General features: G+C 36.4%; 1 pseudogene; it reads right to left on the bottom strand.

The window, feature by feature from the left end:
• The window catches only part of LOC101626595, a 31,103-nt pseudogene extending 19,519 nt beyond the window's left edge, over positions 1-11,584 (bottom strand).
• Between the last annotated feature and the right edge of the window lie 7,334 nt (positions 11,585-18,918).

Below are 18,918 nucleotides of genomic sequence, written 5' to 3'. Positions count from 1 at the left end.
AGAAATAAAACAAATTAAATGTATTAATTTAGTCTTTCAACTATAATGACATCCTGCTATATTTCAGGAATTGTCACAGATCTGTAGATATAGTAATAAACAAGTGAAAGTTTTGTTCTTGTGGAGCTTATGGAGTTTATGCTTTAATAAGGAGCAAGTAAATAAAGGATAATATCAAATAGTGATAAATACTATGTAAAAGTAAATAAAGCATGACAAGGAGGAACTAAATGAAGGAGCCTCTTACCACTAATAGTCAATTAATGTTTAGTCAGAATTCTTCTGGAACCATTCATAAACCCATGAATCTTACATGATCACATAGTTCAAAAACATATAGCAAAGGTAATATAATCCTGTGTTTAAAAAAAAAATTTTGTTGAAGAAAAAATCTTTGCTGAACATAGAAGTCTATGTTCAGGTTTAATTATTGTTTATGAATCTAAAGTTCATCAACCAGTTAGCACTAGAATTTTATACAGAGGAGATGAATACAAGATCCCACGAAGCTAATGTAATAATCTGTATGGTTGTTAGATCCCAGGAAGCTAATGTAATAATCTGTATGGTGGCTACTGTATCTACTGTATGACATTTCCTTTTCCTTTTTTAGTATTTTAGTTTGAATGCTTTTCTTAAAGAAAAGCAAACACTTTTGGAAACACACAAGTTAAGAAAGAGATCACTGTTTCCAGAAATTTACCACTATACCATCTCTGTGGCCCTTGCTTTTAATAGTATCTTGATTTCATAATTTCATGACACAAGTGAATATTCCTATACAAGAGTATGCTGTACCTAAGGGTTACCAGGGATTTTGAAATTTGTCATTCTGATAATGTAAAAGAAAAGCTCAATTTTTCCTTCATATCTGGCCATGATATGACAACCAGCCTGGCCTAACAACCAGCTTCTTTCCTCTATTCTTAGCTATGAGTCTGAAATCATCTCACAGGAGGCAGGTAAGATGGTAGAAGAAGAAAGATGCCTGGTTTGCCTCCTCCACATATGTATAATTAAATTATATGTATATAAGGGCTGTGTTATCTAAATAAAATGGATGGCTATTATGTGCTTCAAGGAAGATGTTATGGCAAGAAGAAGTAAGAAAAACTATAAGCTAACTGTGTTGAAAGTATTAGGAGAGTAGTTCAACCTAAGATAAGGAGGGGAAGCTGCTATACAGAGCCTCTCAGCTGCTGTTAAGTGAAGGACCCATGCTTACACCAGGACTTCTCTGGAGAAGAGGACATGCAGTTGGTGGGCAGGCCTGAGGGTCTACATCCAGAAGACTGCAGGAGTAAGGGGGAAGAGACCCATATTAGAATGTGAGGAGTAAGTAGATCAAAGCCTATGAACACAAATACTATACTACTAAACATCAACCACGAACTCAGAGCTAGAGATTGAAACAACCTGAACCCATAATTAAAGGAGTCTTGGTAACTGCTAGCATAGATCTATGTCAGATGGTGATTCTCACCTTGAGCTTGAGAATATGCATAGCTGGAGCTTGAACTGATGGGGAGGGCTGGATTGGCAGACCTGTATTTCCATACAGAAGACTATATTTTGCACCTTGTGGTGGGTTTATGCAAAATGCTTATTCTTTCTAGGGGCAAAGCTGAGAATTCAAAGCACCTAAGCCCTAGCAATAGAAGTAAGAACTCCAGGGCAAAAAGACAAAGAGAACAACTGCTAGCCAGTGACTCTATCCAAAACATTGCTCCCTCCTGGTGCTTGTCTATGGACTGTTAACAGAATCAATATACCAGAGCTGAACCACAGCTAAAAAGTTGAGCTAGAACAAGATTATTCTGGCTATTTGTATTAATGAATTGGGCCATGGAAGGGGGTAATTATAGACCTCTCCACACTCAGTTCAAGAAATTGCAGCACCATAGAAGCCTTGAACTTAGAACTGTCTAGCAGCACTTTCTGGTGCCCCACTGCTCAGGCTCTTACCCTTCTATCCTCTTCTAGCATTATTGCTGCAGCCTTCTGAATGGTGCAGAGATGTTGGTGCTTGATAAAATACCAGACACCTAGGGACCCCAGGTGAGTAACCAAGGATTATACCCTGCAACCTATAAGTGTAACACAAGACTGATTTATCATAAGGTGTCTTAACTCAATCTATAAAAACTAAAAATGCAAAAATAAAGGAATATGGGACAAATGATGGAAAAACAACAAAACAAACTCTAAGAAGTTGCAGTCTTACAGAACCACATAAACCAGACAGATGATGAATTTAAGGTAATAGCTATAATCATGCTTATCAAAATAAGAAAAAAAATGAACATAATAAGGATAGAAAAAAATTCTGTTCCAAACAGAATTAATGAACTTTAAAAATAGCATAACTGATCTTAATAATATGGTAAAGGACCTAATAGTAGACAAACCACAGAGCTGATAGAATCAATAAATGTGAATACACAGAGGCACAGCATGCATGAATCATCAAAGATAAAATGGAATCAAAAAGAATGTAAAGAGTGTAAGTCACCTTTGGGATAATTTAAAGTTTTATATATGTGAGTGTATACATATGTATATATGTGTGTGGGTATGTATATATAAATTATGTGTGTGTGTATGTGTGTATAATTGTATCAATTTCATAAGAATCCCAGAAGAAAGAGAGAGAAAGACATAGAAAATTTATTTAAAGGAATAGTACTTGAGAATCCCCCTAATCTGGAAAAGGGAAAGAACCAGATGACCTTATCCAAGAGACCAGAAGAGTTAGAGACAAAATAATAACAAATAGACACATCCATCACACATTATAATCAAAGTGACAAGAAATAGTGACAAGGAAAGAATATTTAAAGCTTCAGATAGAGTTATATATACGGGAACAGGCTCCTATGGACTTCTCTATGGAGGCAAGCAATAAAAGAATGGCAGGAAACATTCTGAGTTCACAAAGAAAAAGACTTCCAACCTAGAATATTTAATCCAGAAATACTTGTTAACAATGAAGGGGGGATGCAGAAAAATAAAAATCTCAAGAATACATCATCACCAACCAGGCTTGAAAGAAATATTAAAATAACAAACCTCATCTGGAAGAAATGACTGCTGGTAACATACACATGAATGAAGAGGAGAGTGAAAATGTGAACCATTAGAATGAGATTGAGATTATTTCTCAACAAGCCACAAGTATAAACCACCACATACAAAATCAATATAATCTTGAAACAAAAATCAACAGAACTAATGCATAAGAAAATGGAAATGAAACCCAAACAAAACATAAAACATAGCCTGTCAAAAAGGTAAAAGACAAACTATAAAGATACAAATACTAAAAAAGTAAATAACAAAGTAGAAATTTATATTTAAGTTTCAATTGTCACCTTAAATATCTTAGCAATACACACGTTCAACACTCAGATACTGGTTTCTATTTATCATTCTCTACTGAAAGAATAAGAACATCTTAGTAAAATGCATTTCCAGGCCATAGGCAGAAAAAGCAAGGTGGATTAGAATAACTTTTTGTTATGAAGTAAAGAAGTGCTTTAAAAATGATAGAATCATGTAAAAAAAAAATAAAACCACAAGTATTAGTTTGAAGGAATTATCATTGATTAATCCTGATGCAATGTGTGTATTAAAATATTTATAGTAGTAGACCATATTTATTGAAATAAGAGAGAAATCTGCAAATCTGTATGAATAAATATAAGTAGCTAACTCTACTTAACAATAAATATCAACTAATAAGTGTGTCTAATACTGTTGTTTCAATTTTACAGCTAAAGAAACTAAACTGAACTTTTGAAGAAGTTAATTCTTTATTGTTACAGAACAAGTAAGTGCCTTATTTGTGCTCTAACCCCAAATTTGTCTGACTGTAGAGTTCATATTCTTAACCAGTACATTTAGTTTCTCACTTCTGATCTTATGACTTTCAAATCAAGCCTAGATCTGGTCTGATTGCTGGTTTTATCTGAAATTTTGGCAACCAGCCCAGTAGTTGTAATCACTTAATAGAACTGTAAGTCCAGTAACTAAAATTGTAAACTATACCCCCTTTCATCTTTTACTGAAAATTTCCTTAGCTTCCTATTCCTTGCACAACCTTCTCTAACTTCTGACACAAAAGCTTTGAATGAGCATCATACCCATAAAATTTGATTTTTGTTTTTAAGAATTGGAATTACCATTGATGTGATTTGAAAAACAGTTGAACTAAATGAAACTTTTTTTTTGAAAGCACTCAGTAAGAAACAAACAAAGAAACAAATCCAGGCCTTACTGTCTATACTCCAAAAGAGTAGACCCAATCAGTAGCTCAGAGGACAGACCATATTTTGCAACAGACTCTCAGCTATCTTTGTATAAGGTACTAGATGTTGGTCAAATGCAACCTCTTCTCATGTCTCCCATGTTAGAAGTTTTCTTTTTAATTACAGTAAAAGGTTTTCAGGCATAAAAAAAAAGAAGAAGAAGAAAGAAAATCAGACTTGTTCAAACCAAGTTCACTCTTGAAGTAAAGCAAATTAAATGTAGTCTGTGTTTTAATACCACTCCACTGGCTGGGTAGCTAATACTTGGCTCCCACACAGCAAAATAGCATTGATATTTAAGAAAAGGGCTTTTAACTCGACCACATGATCCTTTTAACCACCAGTTGACACAGCCACATCCCTTTTTCCATGCACTTACTTGGCAATAGTCTGCTTTTCATGATCTCTGAAATATTGAAATTCTAAGCCAAATATGTAAGAGAATTAGTCATGGATTTCTTTTTGATTTTTTATGATAAAGATAAATCAACAAATGCTAATAATCATAATTATAGATTTTGGTGGACAGTATCAATGATGGGGTATTGTATGCCTGGTTTCATAACATTATAAGGCAGAGTTCTTAGTCAAAATCTGCCAGGCCTGATTAGAAAGAACCTGTGGGTTACTGGACCACATAGGAATTTACCAGCTTCCCCTCCTCCCTCCCTCTTTTCATTCACATAATAGATTATCCTTGAAAGGAGAAATATTTCATAATGACAATATAAACCCAAAATAAATACAATTCAAGTAAAATGTAAGTCCTAAATTGATTATCATGCTTCCATGGACATCAACTTTGAACATGAGTGATGCATAAATTAGAATGTAGTTTCAGTGGGTCAAATAGAAATCTTTTGCCATTTATCTGAACATGAATACTGGAAAGCAGCTACCTTAAACAAGTGCACTTGTAAATTAAGGTGATATTTTCCCTTGGAACCTGAGGGGCAGGTTTGAGATAAGAGGCCAGGATGAGGATTTCTATCTCTTTTGTCTATATTTACCTCCTGAGTGGATGCTTTCATATGCCACATAAGAATCCTTACTCTGCAAGAGTTTCTTATCTGTACCAACAGCAATGTTCTTCCTTAATTAAATGTTTTAGCCCCATTTGTATCACATCTGCTACTACTGCCATCATATTCATCATTATCACTAATTAATATTGTTTGTTGATTGATAAATACTTCCTCCCTTGCTTCTAATTTCTTTTGACTTGATCACATTATTTTTATTGATGTAATGATGGTTTGCAAATTGCATATGATTGAAGGGTATAGGTTCACACCAAACCAATCATCAAGGCAACCTTATTCGTCCACTATAGTCTACTGATTATGCTGATTATGCTAACCAAAGTAAGTTAGAAGAAAAAGACAACTACGTATTATTTTATGCATATATGGAATACAAAGAAAACAAAACAAAGGGACAGATAAAACTAGAGCAAAAGAAACTTGACTTGTGCAGAATTGGAACAAAGAAATGGGGGTTTCAAGCTACTTTAAAATCTTCTCAACTCTCCAAATACTTTCACCAGCCTCTAACATTTAACCTGGGCAGTTGCTCCTACTTAATGCTTTGCTATTCAAGATTCAGATTTCAGCTTGAGTTTTACACTTACAAAGACTTTGCAAGCCCCTTGCCAACCGATCACCTTCACCCAAACTTAGTTCAGTTAGTCAATGTTCTGTCTCTTTATTCTTGTAAACACCTGTGTTTACACATGTCGTGTAAAGTACCATATTTATTATCAATTTCATCTGTCTTATTTTGAATCACTCAGTAAATAATGAACAACTTGAGCATAGAGAATAGCTCCAAACCCAGCAGAAGTCCTAGCGTACAGTTGATGCTCAAGAATTATCTTTTGAATGAGAACAGTGAATCTCAGTGTCCCATACCATCAAGTTGAAATCAATCTCCCATGCCCCATCAAAGGACATGAGTATCCTGGGCAGTCAGAACCCCAGAGAAAAAACAATCCCTTTCTGACTGACAACCACAACCTTGGTAGGCCTGGGAAAGATTTTATCTATTCATTGATTCCAAAAAGGTATAAGGACAGTAAAATCCAATGATTCGTTAGCCCCATCTGAGGATCCTATTTCAGTATCTCTGAAGATGCAGCTGCACAGGTGTGTGTATCAGGAAAGAAAGACAATTAATTAGGGGCTCTCGCTGTCAGAAGCACTATTTACAGTAACAACAAGAAAGGATGAATGAGCTCTTCTCTCCTCCTATCCCTCTCTTCCCTTCCCTTCCCTTTCCTTCTTTTCTTCCATGCTTCCTTCCTTCCAAAAGTTAAGGTTCAGACACACAAGTATATACACATGTACACATCCGTTACTATCTGCAGCCTCTGCTAATAGAACAGTTGGGCAAGTCACCAAACAGGCAGCATTTCATAAATATCTAAGGTGAACATTCAGTCACTCAAGTTCTTGTCAGCTAGCAGCTATCCAAGCACCTAGGTATATTTAATTTCTTTTAGTGTTATTTTCTGTCTGGAATGAAAATGATGACCTTAGTCAAAGGTAAAAAGGACATTTGGGCCCTCCCTGGTGGTGCAGTGGGTTGAAGCACAGCAGTCTGAAGCCACTTCAGCATGAGTTCCATCCCTGCCCTGGAAGTGACCCACATGGCGTGGCAGACCTCTCCTGACCCACCAGCTGCTCCCCTCAGCAGTGTACTTCATCGATCTGCCTGTTCTGCTCCCCACTCTGTCTGGCGAATCCTCTCACCACCCCTGTACCTTTGGCCTGCACCCAATTCTGTATGATTAAATAAATAAATCTTTAGGAAAAAGAAAGAAAAAAAGACATTTAACGCAGATGTTTACAACATTCTGGAAGGACCTATGCTCAACTCATCCTATTGGCATAAGATTAGAAAGTCGCACCTATACTCAGGAATATTTTGAGGTCTGTCTGTTTCATTTTGCATCAGGGGAAAAAAATTAGGAAGGGAAGAACTGATAACTGAGGTGTAACCCTAAAGAAAAAGAAATAAGCCTCAGGCCATTCTGACTAAGGCATCATCAAGTTTATTGACACTGCTCACTGAAGGGAGAACTGGGAAGGACTGTGAGGATGTTTGGCTTCTCGTTTTCAAACTAGGACAGCTGAAGTCCCTAAATGTGGTACTGATAATAAGATGATGTACTTTCAGTCAATGATGTGTGTGGTTTTCCTCTCCTCCCCCCAGCTATTAAATCTGTACTCATTGGGAGACACATAGTAATTTGTTGAAAATCACAATTTGCTAAGAAACTCTCACAAAATCCCAAGAGCCCATTATATTAACAGAAGTGACAAGAAAATAAATGTTTTTGACAAGGGAGTGCTACTATCTGGGGAAGATGGCTACAACGTTAGTGATTATTCAGTGAATCAAACTTATTTAAACACACTGTCTCTAATACTTAATAAATGTTATAGTGTGGCTTTTTGTGGCTAATAAAACTTGGTTTACAATTCCACCCTGTGCATTCTATGAATCGCCTCCCTGGGCTCACTTAAAGTGCATTAAGAAGCAGCAAGCAAGATCAGGACGATTTGCTGCAAAACTTAAATAATTCATTTATGCACCACTGCTTTCAGATTGTGTTTTTACAAATGCTATAATGAGACAAGCTGTGAAATGTTTTACATGGGGAAAAGGCAGTGAAGCCACTGAAAGAAAACCCCCTTTCCATTGCCTTATTTCCTTGAGGTTCATGACAAAAACAAGGAAAACATATCTTATGGAAACATTTGTGCTTCTCACCCATTCCCGATATATATATATCTAGCATCCACTAGATCCCATTTATACTTTACCCTTAACTAGAGTTAAAGTTATGCCATATTTGAGAGTTAATTGCTGAGTTAGTTTATAAAACTTACATAACTCTAATCAATTCCTCAGAGGACATTTGAGGAGAAAGATGTCAGAAAATTACTTTAAAGTTTATCTGAAAAAACACTGGACAAAAATAACCATTAAATATTGTAAAATAAAAAAAACTGCATGCACTTGAACCATGAGATTATAAAACATAAACAAATGAGATTTAAAAATGTGGCACGAGCTGTGGAACAAATATGCAATCACTGTAATAGTCTAAAAGGAAATAAATGATACAGTCTAGAAAGAAATAGGAAGTATTTACTTAACTGATATATATCTAAGACTCCTCTGCAATGCAGTGAGAAAATAATCTATTTTTTTTAAGTTATTCAAAAAATACCTACTTACTTATTTGAAAAAGAAACTGTATTCAAGGAATTTACCAGTTGACATTCCAAATAGTGGAAAGACTTAAACATTGTCTATGATATTTAAAGAATTTATAAAAGACTTAGAAAATATGTAATAAACATTTGTATAATTTTAGGGGAAAGATTATTCTACTCATAAAGAAAAATAAATTATAAATAAAAAGATTATTATATTTTATTACTGAGTGTATAAAAACAGACATTCGTACATAAAAATACTACAAACAAAATTAAAAGATATATAAAAAATTAAAATGTATAGTACTTGGAGTTAATATCCCTTGCTATATATATTATTTATATATCAAAAATAACCATTAAAAAGTAAAATTATGATCGACAATACAGAAAATATGAGATTGATAAAATATCAAGATAGTTTTTGCTTTTGTTTGGTTTTTCTTGTTAAAACAGCAAGAATAAAAATAACTCCTAACGTTGTTGAAGGCACAGGGAAAAACTTACCTTCCTAAATTTCTGATGTGTTAGTTGGCTCAGTATTTTATTGAGTAACTATTCACAGTGGCTATGAATGAAAAAATGTTTTTAAAAATATATCTTTTGAACTAGAATTTTATATAAAGAAACAGGAATTTACAAAGATGTAGTATGAAGAAGTTAATCACAGATTACTTATAGTAGTAAAAACCTGAGGATGATAAAATTTTCTCTAAGCACGTGAATTTTGTATAGCTATTAATAATACTTTTTGTTTGTTTGTTTTTAAGATTTATTTATTTATTTATGCATACAGAACTGGAGTACAGGCCAGAGATGCAGGGGAGGTGAGAGGATTCATCAGAGACAGTGAGGAGCAGAATAGGTAGATCGAGGAAGTACACTGCTGAGGGGAGCAACTGGCGAGGTAGGAGGGGTCTGCTGCACCATGTGGGTCACCTCTGGGTCCAGGGATCGAGTTTGCACTGAAGTGGCTGTGGCCAGCTTGCAGAGCTGCATCCTAACCCATTGTGCCATCATGGAGGGCCCTAATCATAATTTTTGAAGCACTGGTTTCTTTCAGTTATTTATACTTACTTACTCCTTCTAAATATTTATATTTATCTAGTATCTATATAAAAATAATCATGTCAGAATGTATAGAATGCTACTGATTTTGATTAAAGCAAATATAAATACACACATATCCATATGAGACTGAGATATGCCTAACATATGAAGACATACAAAGAATGAAGTAAAATGAGGAAAAAGTTATGCCAGTAAGGTACTAAACAAATAAATCTAACTACAGTAATATAAGGAAAGTTAGTCTTTAAGGGAAAAAGCATCACTGAGTTGAAGAACAAAAAAGGGAGTCATTATATTTATAATGTCATTACCAGTAGACCTAAACAACTCTAAGATAGCATATACTTTCTAACAAAACTTCAAAACCTGACAGGAGGTGGATAACATAACTTTTACTAGCTAAAAAATAGACAAAAATTTAAAAATATACAAAATACTTCAAAATATAATTAACAAATTATTCTAAGACATAAATTTTAAAAAAAAAACCTCCCCCTTCTCCTTATTAACCCTGACTCAAGAATTATGTGAGTTCTAAGCACAGTGTGACATTTATATAAATTAATCTCTTTATTAGCTTTAAAGTAAGGCTAAATAATTTTTAAAGGATAAGGTATCATAGAAAACACATTTTCTACAGACATTGATATTCTTTTATGTACCAATAAAAATATCACTTTGGAATATATTTATAACCAAAGAAAATATATAATGGAAATCAAAAGTACTCATAAGTAAATAATTGGAAAATACTACCAATAGAATACTTAAAAAAACATGTAGAGAAAAATGTAAACCTAACTGCAAACATTAGAAAAGAAGAAAGACTAGATAGTACAGAAACTGAACATTCAATTTAAGAGTTTGGAAATATACATAATAGACTAAAGGAGACATGAAAGTGGCAAAATGTTTAAAAATGAGGCAAAAATTAATAAACTAGAAAAGAAATATATTATAGCAAAGATTTGAAAAATTAGAATGTTTTCAAAAAATAACAAATTTGATCAACTTCAGGAAAAAATGACAAGAAAAATAAGTGTAACAGAAAATTTAAAAATAATAAACAAATGTCAAGAACAACTGTATGTTGTTAGAACATTTATGGAATAAGATTTGGAAATTTAAAGTATACATTAGTGGACCTATCTAGTCAGCTCAGCAACTTTAGGACCTATTTGATCTCATACTTGAAATTGTCACTCATGTGATGATAATTTGCTCATTTCTAAGTGAAGGGATTCTGTAAGACTTTCTCCACTAGAAAATAGAAATACAGATATGCTAATGCTTACAAAGAACTTATTGCATTGTTTGTTTATAGAGAGAAAATTTTCAGAAAATTTGTATCTATTGGCAACATAAAACTTCAAAACCTTTTAAAAGATTTTAATTTATATTAAAAATATTGGCTTCTCTCTCCTCCTTTTATGTATCCATCCATCCATCAATGTAGTAATATAGTCACACAAAAATCTTAAAAGCAAGTAAAAGAAAATTCCATTCTCAGTTTTATCATTCCAAGATAGCCACATTTAGCATGTAGTTATTTTTCCTTTCAACATTGTCTTCTGAGTATAGATAATTTTTTCCCTGAAGTTTAATTTAATTTCTCTAAAATTTTAAGATTTATGTCACTATTCTTTTGAAGACATAATATGTCAAAAATCTTTGTGGGTATTATTAAAAAATTCACAAAAGTCATTTTAAAAGATGTATAATATTTCATTGTTGTTATCCTAGGTAACAACTGTTTTGCTTCCAGGCTTCCAAAAAAAGTTCACAAAAAGCACTTACTTGATGATCCTTATGGTTACCAATGTTCTCATACTCCTCAAGTGCTAGAAATAGAGCCTGGCCTGACATATCTTCTATCTCTATTCCATCTTGAGCCACTGCAATCAAAAACCTCACAACTGTGATATTACAGCATCCCAAGAGGTTGCTATTACCAACATGCTCCTGATTCTCTCCCAACATTGAGCCCTATAATTTAAACAAAGGGCCTGCTTTTGGGGACCACTACCTCTGAGCTAATTACCTTTATTTAACATTTCCACAAAAGCAGAGCCTGGAAGGACTTGGCTTGGGGGAGCAGGGACAGGAAGCCCTACGGAACTGTGCATTATCAGGGTCACAACTGAGGACAATAGAAACATGAGTCAGCCTGGAACCTCTAAGAAGCACAGAGCATGCCTCCAAATTATCCAGAATTAGAGGATCTGAAGATTGGGTCACTTCTCTATTGATTTCCACCTTCTGTTAGTTGAGTTTTAACCATTATAGTTAAACCTTCCCCCACTATTAGGCTGTGCTATGCCTTGGGTAAGGATGTAAGTTTAGAAATGACTGAGGCAGAAAAAACAACTGATGCATATTGAGAAATGATGTTGTCAGTTTATGGTAAACATAACTCATGCAGAGTCATCCAGGACAGCTGCAGCTGAGTTGTGTTTAGAGAATGGTATTTGACTTCAAAGGGGCCTGATCTGTTCATCCTAAAGACCTGTAACTTAGCTCTTATTGCAATGGGAGCTATTAAAAAGTTTAGTGAGTTAGGGTCTGCTTTGTGTAACTCAGTTGATAATAGGAACTCGTGGTAAGAAATAATTAAGAAGGAGATTGAAGGAAATTGATAAAGATTTCCATTGGGAATCTTTCACAGTTTTCATATGAAAGATTCATATCTGTAGGTTCATATCAAACTACAAATATTCATTTAGAATTTAAAAATACTGTTTTCATCTCAGGAGAAGGCCCAGATCAAGATAAATGTCAGCACAGCTGAAGCCAAGAGAGAAGAAAAGATCACCTGGAGAAATGTATGGATTGAAAAGAGAAGCCACCACAGAGCTCTCTAGATCCCTGAAGTTTTAGGGCGAGCAGAGGATGAAGGCTGCAAAACATATGGCCAAAAACAAACACAGGAAAATAACCAGGGACATGGAATCCAAGACCTAGAAGTGGAGTTTTGTTTTTTTTTTGTTTTTTTTTGTTTTTTTTTTAAAGAGCGGTCAAGAGCATTGAATACTGAGAGTCTCTGTGATGGTAAGGATTGAAAAGAACCCATTAGACATTACATTTGAAGGGTAATGTCTTCTAGCAGGTGAGTTAGGAGAGGTCTGCTGTGCCATGTGGGTCACCTCTGATAAAAATATTTCCAGGAAAGAGCCTGGAATTAAAGCCAGTGGAAATAATGATGAAATGTACTGATTTAGGGAAAATACTAGTTATAGTCACAAGAAAACTGGGAAATGAACAGGGTATTGCGGAAATAACACAAATTTAAGAAAATCTGCATTAGAGCAGTGGCAGTGAGGTGGCAGAGCATGGAGTGTCAAATTTTAAGGTAATTATCTAAGTTGGGAACAAAGGAATTTGCTAAGTGACTGGGCTGGACTTTATGAGATTGAGGAGAACCAAGGACAGACAAACTGAAGTGACTCTGGCCAGAGAGCTAGCAATGTAGGATACTGGGAGATAAAAGAGGCATTTGACACTCTTAGACTAGATGGGGTAGAAACTTTTTTTTTTTAAAGATTGATTTATTTATGCATACAGAACTGGGGTACAGGCCAGTGGTGCAGTGGGTGAGAGGATTCACCAGAGACAGAGTGGGAGCAGAAGAGGCCCAATGACGAAGTACACTGCTGAGGGGAGCAGTGGGTGGGTCAGGCGAGGTCTGCTGCGCCATGTGGATCACCTGTGGGGCCAGGAATCAAACTCACACTGAAGCGGCTGCGGTTCGCTTGCAGTACTGTGTCCTAACCCGTTGAGCCACCAGAGAAGGGCCCCAGGATAGAATGGCTTTGAGGGAAATAGAATGAAATCTCTTTTCGATGTGGTACGTGTGAGATGCTTGATGGGTGATATTCATTCAAAAATATCTGAAAGGTACTTGCATCTATGGATATGAGCTTAAGAGAGAGCTACAGATGAAAATACTGATTTGTGATTTATTTATTGATGCAAGGATAGTTCTATGAGTAAAATAGTATATAATGCCCTCTACCCAGGAAAATCTTTAGAAGTAAAAATACGAGTGTTTAGGAGAAGGTTTGAATAATCCAGGCATGAAGCATGGTGGAAATTGAGAAAGGGAAGACCATCTAAAAATAAAGAACCCAATTCCTTATTAAAGAGATGTATCTGTTCTTACACAGATAAAAGCCTGGAAAGCTTCTGTCTTTTTTCAAACCAAGATGGAAATATTTGTCAGGAAAGTGGAAAAAGTCTAGCTTGAAAGGTCTCCCTACAGATTCCAGCTATAAATGAACTGTAAGATAGGGCCAGATATGCATTCTGTAAACAAGAAATAGTTTTCAGACAGAAAAACTTGCATTTGGCTCTATAATTAAAATTCATGGAGTTTGATAGAGTTTGATTCATGGAGTTGTTTTTTCTATTACAGGATATCTTGGTTTCTCTGTTTTTCTGTGTGCCTCTGAGTGGAACATTACTAGTGTCCTTTATAACTCACATCAGCTACCTCTCTTGAGCTCTCAAGTCTTCCCTCCTTAGCTCTTCATATGAACAGATTAACATGTGACTTTCAGGGAGTCTTCTTTTATAAAGGCTATTTGTTCCATCAGATCAGGTCCCCATCCTTATCACCTTATTTACCCATCACCACCTCCTTTAGGTCCTCTCTCCAAATACAGTCATGTTGGGGCTTAGGATTTCTACATACTTATATTGTAGAGAGTGAGGGAAGGACACAGTAAATCCATAGTAGGATTTATCTTAGAGATAATTCAAGAGGCAGAATAATCCAAGTCAAATGGCTGTGGGCTTTGAGTGGTTAAAAGGATTTTAGAATTTCAGAAGTCTGAAGATGGGTGGTTAGGTTTTCTTTTTCTTTTTCTTTGATGTTTAAGTGGTTGGTCTTCTTAAACAATGAAAAAAACATAAGACCTGTGTTTTCAGTCAATGCCAAGAAATATTTCTTATTTACCAATATAAATAATTAATGTAAGTTAGATTTTAGTCAAGGGGAGTGATAATAATGATAGGTAACTATGTACTATTTATATGGAAAGGATGCAAGGGTAATTGTCTCACCTATTATCTCTTAAAAATTGGGTGTGTCAGAATATGTAAGATTATCTGGGCAGAATTTGGAACAAATGGCTCATGCCCAGAGAAAATCCACTAACACCATACAAAACTCCTTGGTCACCCTGGTTTGGAGAAGGTGAAGGCCACTGGAAGTTCATATAGAAGGGCTGGTATTGGCCATGGTCACAGACCTGGGCTGGTCTCTTGAATTTTCGTCCAATAGCCCCCTCTGGCATTTGTGATTAATCCTATAATGAGTGGGGAGAACACAAAGAGCTATAAGACAGAAGTGATGAAAGGTAGTTACCTCTAGAAATAATAGGAGAGGTTAAAGGTAACAGCTTTCCGTTTGCACAGCAATAAAGATAACATACCAGTGAGAAGAGAATTCTCTCTTATCTCCATGCAGCAGCTATAGGAACAGGTCCAATGAGCTTATTTCAGCACACTGAGGTCATAGAGGAAAGCAGGAATGCATCCTCCGTCACCAGTATCAGGCAGTGGCGGAAGCCAGAAGACTGGGAGGCCCACGGAGATCCTCAGGAACACTTGCAACAGAAGAGAACAGACATAGCTGCTGATTTCCTCCTTTCTTTCTTAGTGAGGGGAATGAAGTTTTCAACTTTCATCGTGTGTGTGGTGAAGACAGAGATCTAATATAAGCAATTGTTTGGGGGTCTTTGTATATCTGACTCCAGTGTCAGTAGTAGTTCTATAGACTAAGTCTCAAGAAAGAAAACTACCTCAGTTTAACTGTCTGTCTACAGAGACTAAAAAGTGCACCACGTAGATACAGCAGGAGGATTAGGAAGATGCACCTTTGACAGTCTGAGGTAATCGATAATGACTAAGCTGGGACCACAGAGAGAGCCAGGAATATGATGGTGTGACTAAGCAGCTGATGCGCAGAAAGGTTTTGCTATTCATACGAATGCAATAGTCTTACACAATCAACTTCCTCCTCATGCTCCCACATACACACACCCCCACCACCACCACAGATGAGGTCTGTTCTTTCCTTAACTGCATCATCCACCTACCCACTCATTCCACCCCTGAAACACACACACACAAGTTATGGTTGGAAATCATCTTTGTTCTTTCAAGCTGACCTTTGGTTTCCACTTTAGCCTCACTTCCTGTGGGAGTTTCTGTTAGATGAGGAGAAGCCCTTCTGTCTGTTGGAGAAGGAGCCTGGCAGGAGGAGGCTGCGTAACAATGTTGTTGTGTGCCTCACTGCTCATGCCTTACCCCACCCTCCCTAGCCCAACAGAATATGCTTCCATGCAGATAAAACCTTGTCTACACCTTTCACGTTGGGATTCAGTTTGGTTTCCAGTGTGGAAAAGTAAGTGAACTCCCCTGGGTTCCTCTTGAGCATGAAAGGAAGAATACAATGGAAAGCAAACACAGAGACATCTCTCAGGGCACCAGTCTAAAAGTGGTAGTGATTGGCGCTCAGCCCGAAAGCTGCATCAGCTCCTTTACCTCAACTTGCTGCCCTTTCCCCAACATGCACATATTTATAACCTGGGTTTCCCAAACAGATTACTCTGTTTCCGCCATCTGGTTTATGGATATATATTTTTAACATGCTACAGGCTGCCAAACGTTAAAGCTAGTAAGATTCTTAGTTGAGGGAAAGCAAGTCTGGCAGAGTATTGTAAAATGACAGCATATTAGCTACTTGGAAGCGGTAGCACAGCTCCAGAGATTTCAAGAATGCTGGAAGAGCTGGGGAGGGCTTCATTGGGATGCAACCCGACTGTATTACCCATTTGGCAGAGCAGTGAAATGTTCCCTTCCACGGTTAGAGGGAGAATTTTACCAAAGATTAAAAGGTGAAATGCCATTTTAATCATCCAGCTTTTCATAACTACATCTCCACTGTAAAAAAATAGTGTGGCTTCATTTGTACTGAGACCTAGCTGTTGTGTTTTTTGTTACTGCCATTTCTGTGAAGAAATAGAATCAAAACAACGTTCAAACAGGCCTCCCTTGTTCATGGAAGGTCCCATAAAGTTCAAGTCACAGCAACATTTTTTTGTTAAGTGAATCCTATTACTCTGTTCAATTCCATTATAAATGTCAGAGATTCAGCCTACAGGAAAAGCAGCTGGCCCTGAATAGAATGAAATCACAGGTCAACATGTGGAAAATGTCCTTAGAACACTTATTTAAAGGAACAAATCATATCTGTTGGAAAAGTATTATCATGTAAGATCTAGCTAAAAGTATTCTGTATACAAATAATAATATAAAAAATCAGAAATTCTAGCAACATTCTCACCGGCCTCTTCCTGATATAACCACTGCAATTAATGTTAGGAAGGTAATTTCTAACAATCAGCACATATAGTAGGGATATTTTATTTTGTTTCTATTACTATAATGTTTCTGATTTGATGTAATAGATAATTTGAGGTGGGGAAACAAAATAGAGTAGACTATTTTCTATACTTGCACATTCATCCATTCAAATGTCTTTATCTGTCTCCTTACATGAGGGGAAGAAAGAGGACAGTATAAAATATAACACACAAAGTGCACATATCTTGTTTCATGGGGAAGTTCTGCCCTGGAGTTTGCAGAAACAGATATTGTTTAGAAAATGGCTTTGTGGGCGCTCCATGGTAGTATAACAGTTAGGACACAGCACTGCAAGATAGCCACAGCTGCTTCAGTGCAAGTTCGATCCCTGGCCTCAGAGGTGACCCACATGGTGCAGCAGACCTCTCCTATCTTGCAGTGTACTTTGTTGATATGCCTATTCTGCTCCCCACTCTGTCTCTGGTGAATCCTCTCACGACCCCTGTGTCTCTAGCCTGTACTCCAGTTCTGTATGCATAAATAAATAAATCTTCTTTAAAAATGGCTTTGTGGCATTGATTAATAGTGGTGCATCTTGTGACAGTTTTGGTCTTAAAATTTGCTTCATTTAACTGATAATGTTTTTTTCATTTGGGGCTGTAAGCCCCAAATAGTGAGGTTTCTTTCGAGCTTAGAAAATTTTGAACACCAACTAAATGGATTTATTCATTTACACATCTAGTCATTCATGTATTCATTGATACAGAGATCAGTTACAATGTGACTGCCCTAAAAATGCCCAAAGTGCCAGGAAAAGATTTGACTGCTGGGAGGAGGTATGCAATTTGCTCAAAGTTGTGTCACTATTAAGTGTTGACATACAGATGTAAATACAAGGTTTGTTAATGCAAAATCCCAGAAGACTTCAATACCCTGATGACTCCGCAATTTGAGAAGGAGGTAATCAAATTTAGGTTCACATAATGGGAGTCCTAAATTTTGTCACTGTTCCCAGCATTAGTATCTGTTTTAATTCATGAGTAAGTTTAAGAAGATTTAGAGACAGCTGTCATAGAAAGGAGAGGAATACCTGTATTATTTAGAATCAATTCCCAACAGTTAGCAACTGCCTGACAATATATTCACTGGCAGTTGGAGATCTTGCCGACATTGGTTTTATAGGTTAAACTCTACCATCATGGAACCCATGATGTCACTGACTCCTGTACAAATTTAGAAAGGAATATTTAAGAGGGATGTGGCCAATCTAAAAATCTCTCCCCATGGCCAGTTTCAGACTGTGGTGGAGGGGAGCATGATAAAGCTCACTAAGGGCTTCTCTCTTTTTCTTTCTCTCTCTTTTTTATTTTATATGATGTATAGTGTCTCTTATACATTAGAAGAAAAAGAAGGAAAAAATTAAGGCAGGGAAATAAAGGGATGGGAAGGGACAAGAGGTAAGAAATCCTGACTATCTAAAATACTTTCTTTGGGCCCTCCCTGAGGCACAGTAGTTTAAAGCGCAGCACACTGAAGCTATTCCCAGCCACTGCAGCCTAGGTTAAATCCCCAGCCAGGGAGGTGACCCACACAGTACAGCAGACTTATCTTGACCTGCCCACTGCTCCGCTCAACAGTGTACTTTGGTAATCTGCCTGTTCTACTCCTTAGTCTGTCTCTGGAGAATCCTCTCACCCCCAACACCTCTGGCCTGTACCCCCAGTTCTTGTATACATAAATAAATCTTTAAAAGAGTAAAATAAAATACTTTCTGTGCACTCAGAAGTAGTGAAGTGAAATGAAGCCCTTAAAAGTGCTTGGGATGGCCCTCCCTGGTGGCACAGCAGGTTAAACACAGCACTAAGAAGCTTAAGCCACTTCCGCATGAGTTCGATCCCCACCTGCCCTGGAGGAGATCCACATGGCATGGCAGACCTCTCCTGGCC

Source organism: Condylura cristata, unplaced genomic scaffold, assembly GCF_000260355.1.
Source record: "Condylura cristata isolate star-nosed mole 26May11 unplaced genomic scaffold, ConCri1.0 scaffold00031, whole genome shotgun sequence".
Taxonomy (NCBI): Eukaryota; Metazoa; Chordata; class Mammalia; order Eulipotyphla; family Talpidae; genus Condylura; species Condylura cristata.
The sequence above is the reverse complement of the archived record's forward strand: the minus strand, read 5'-3'. Positions and strand labels throughout refer to the sequence as shown.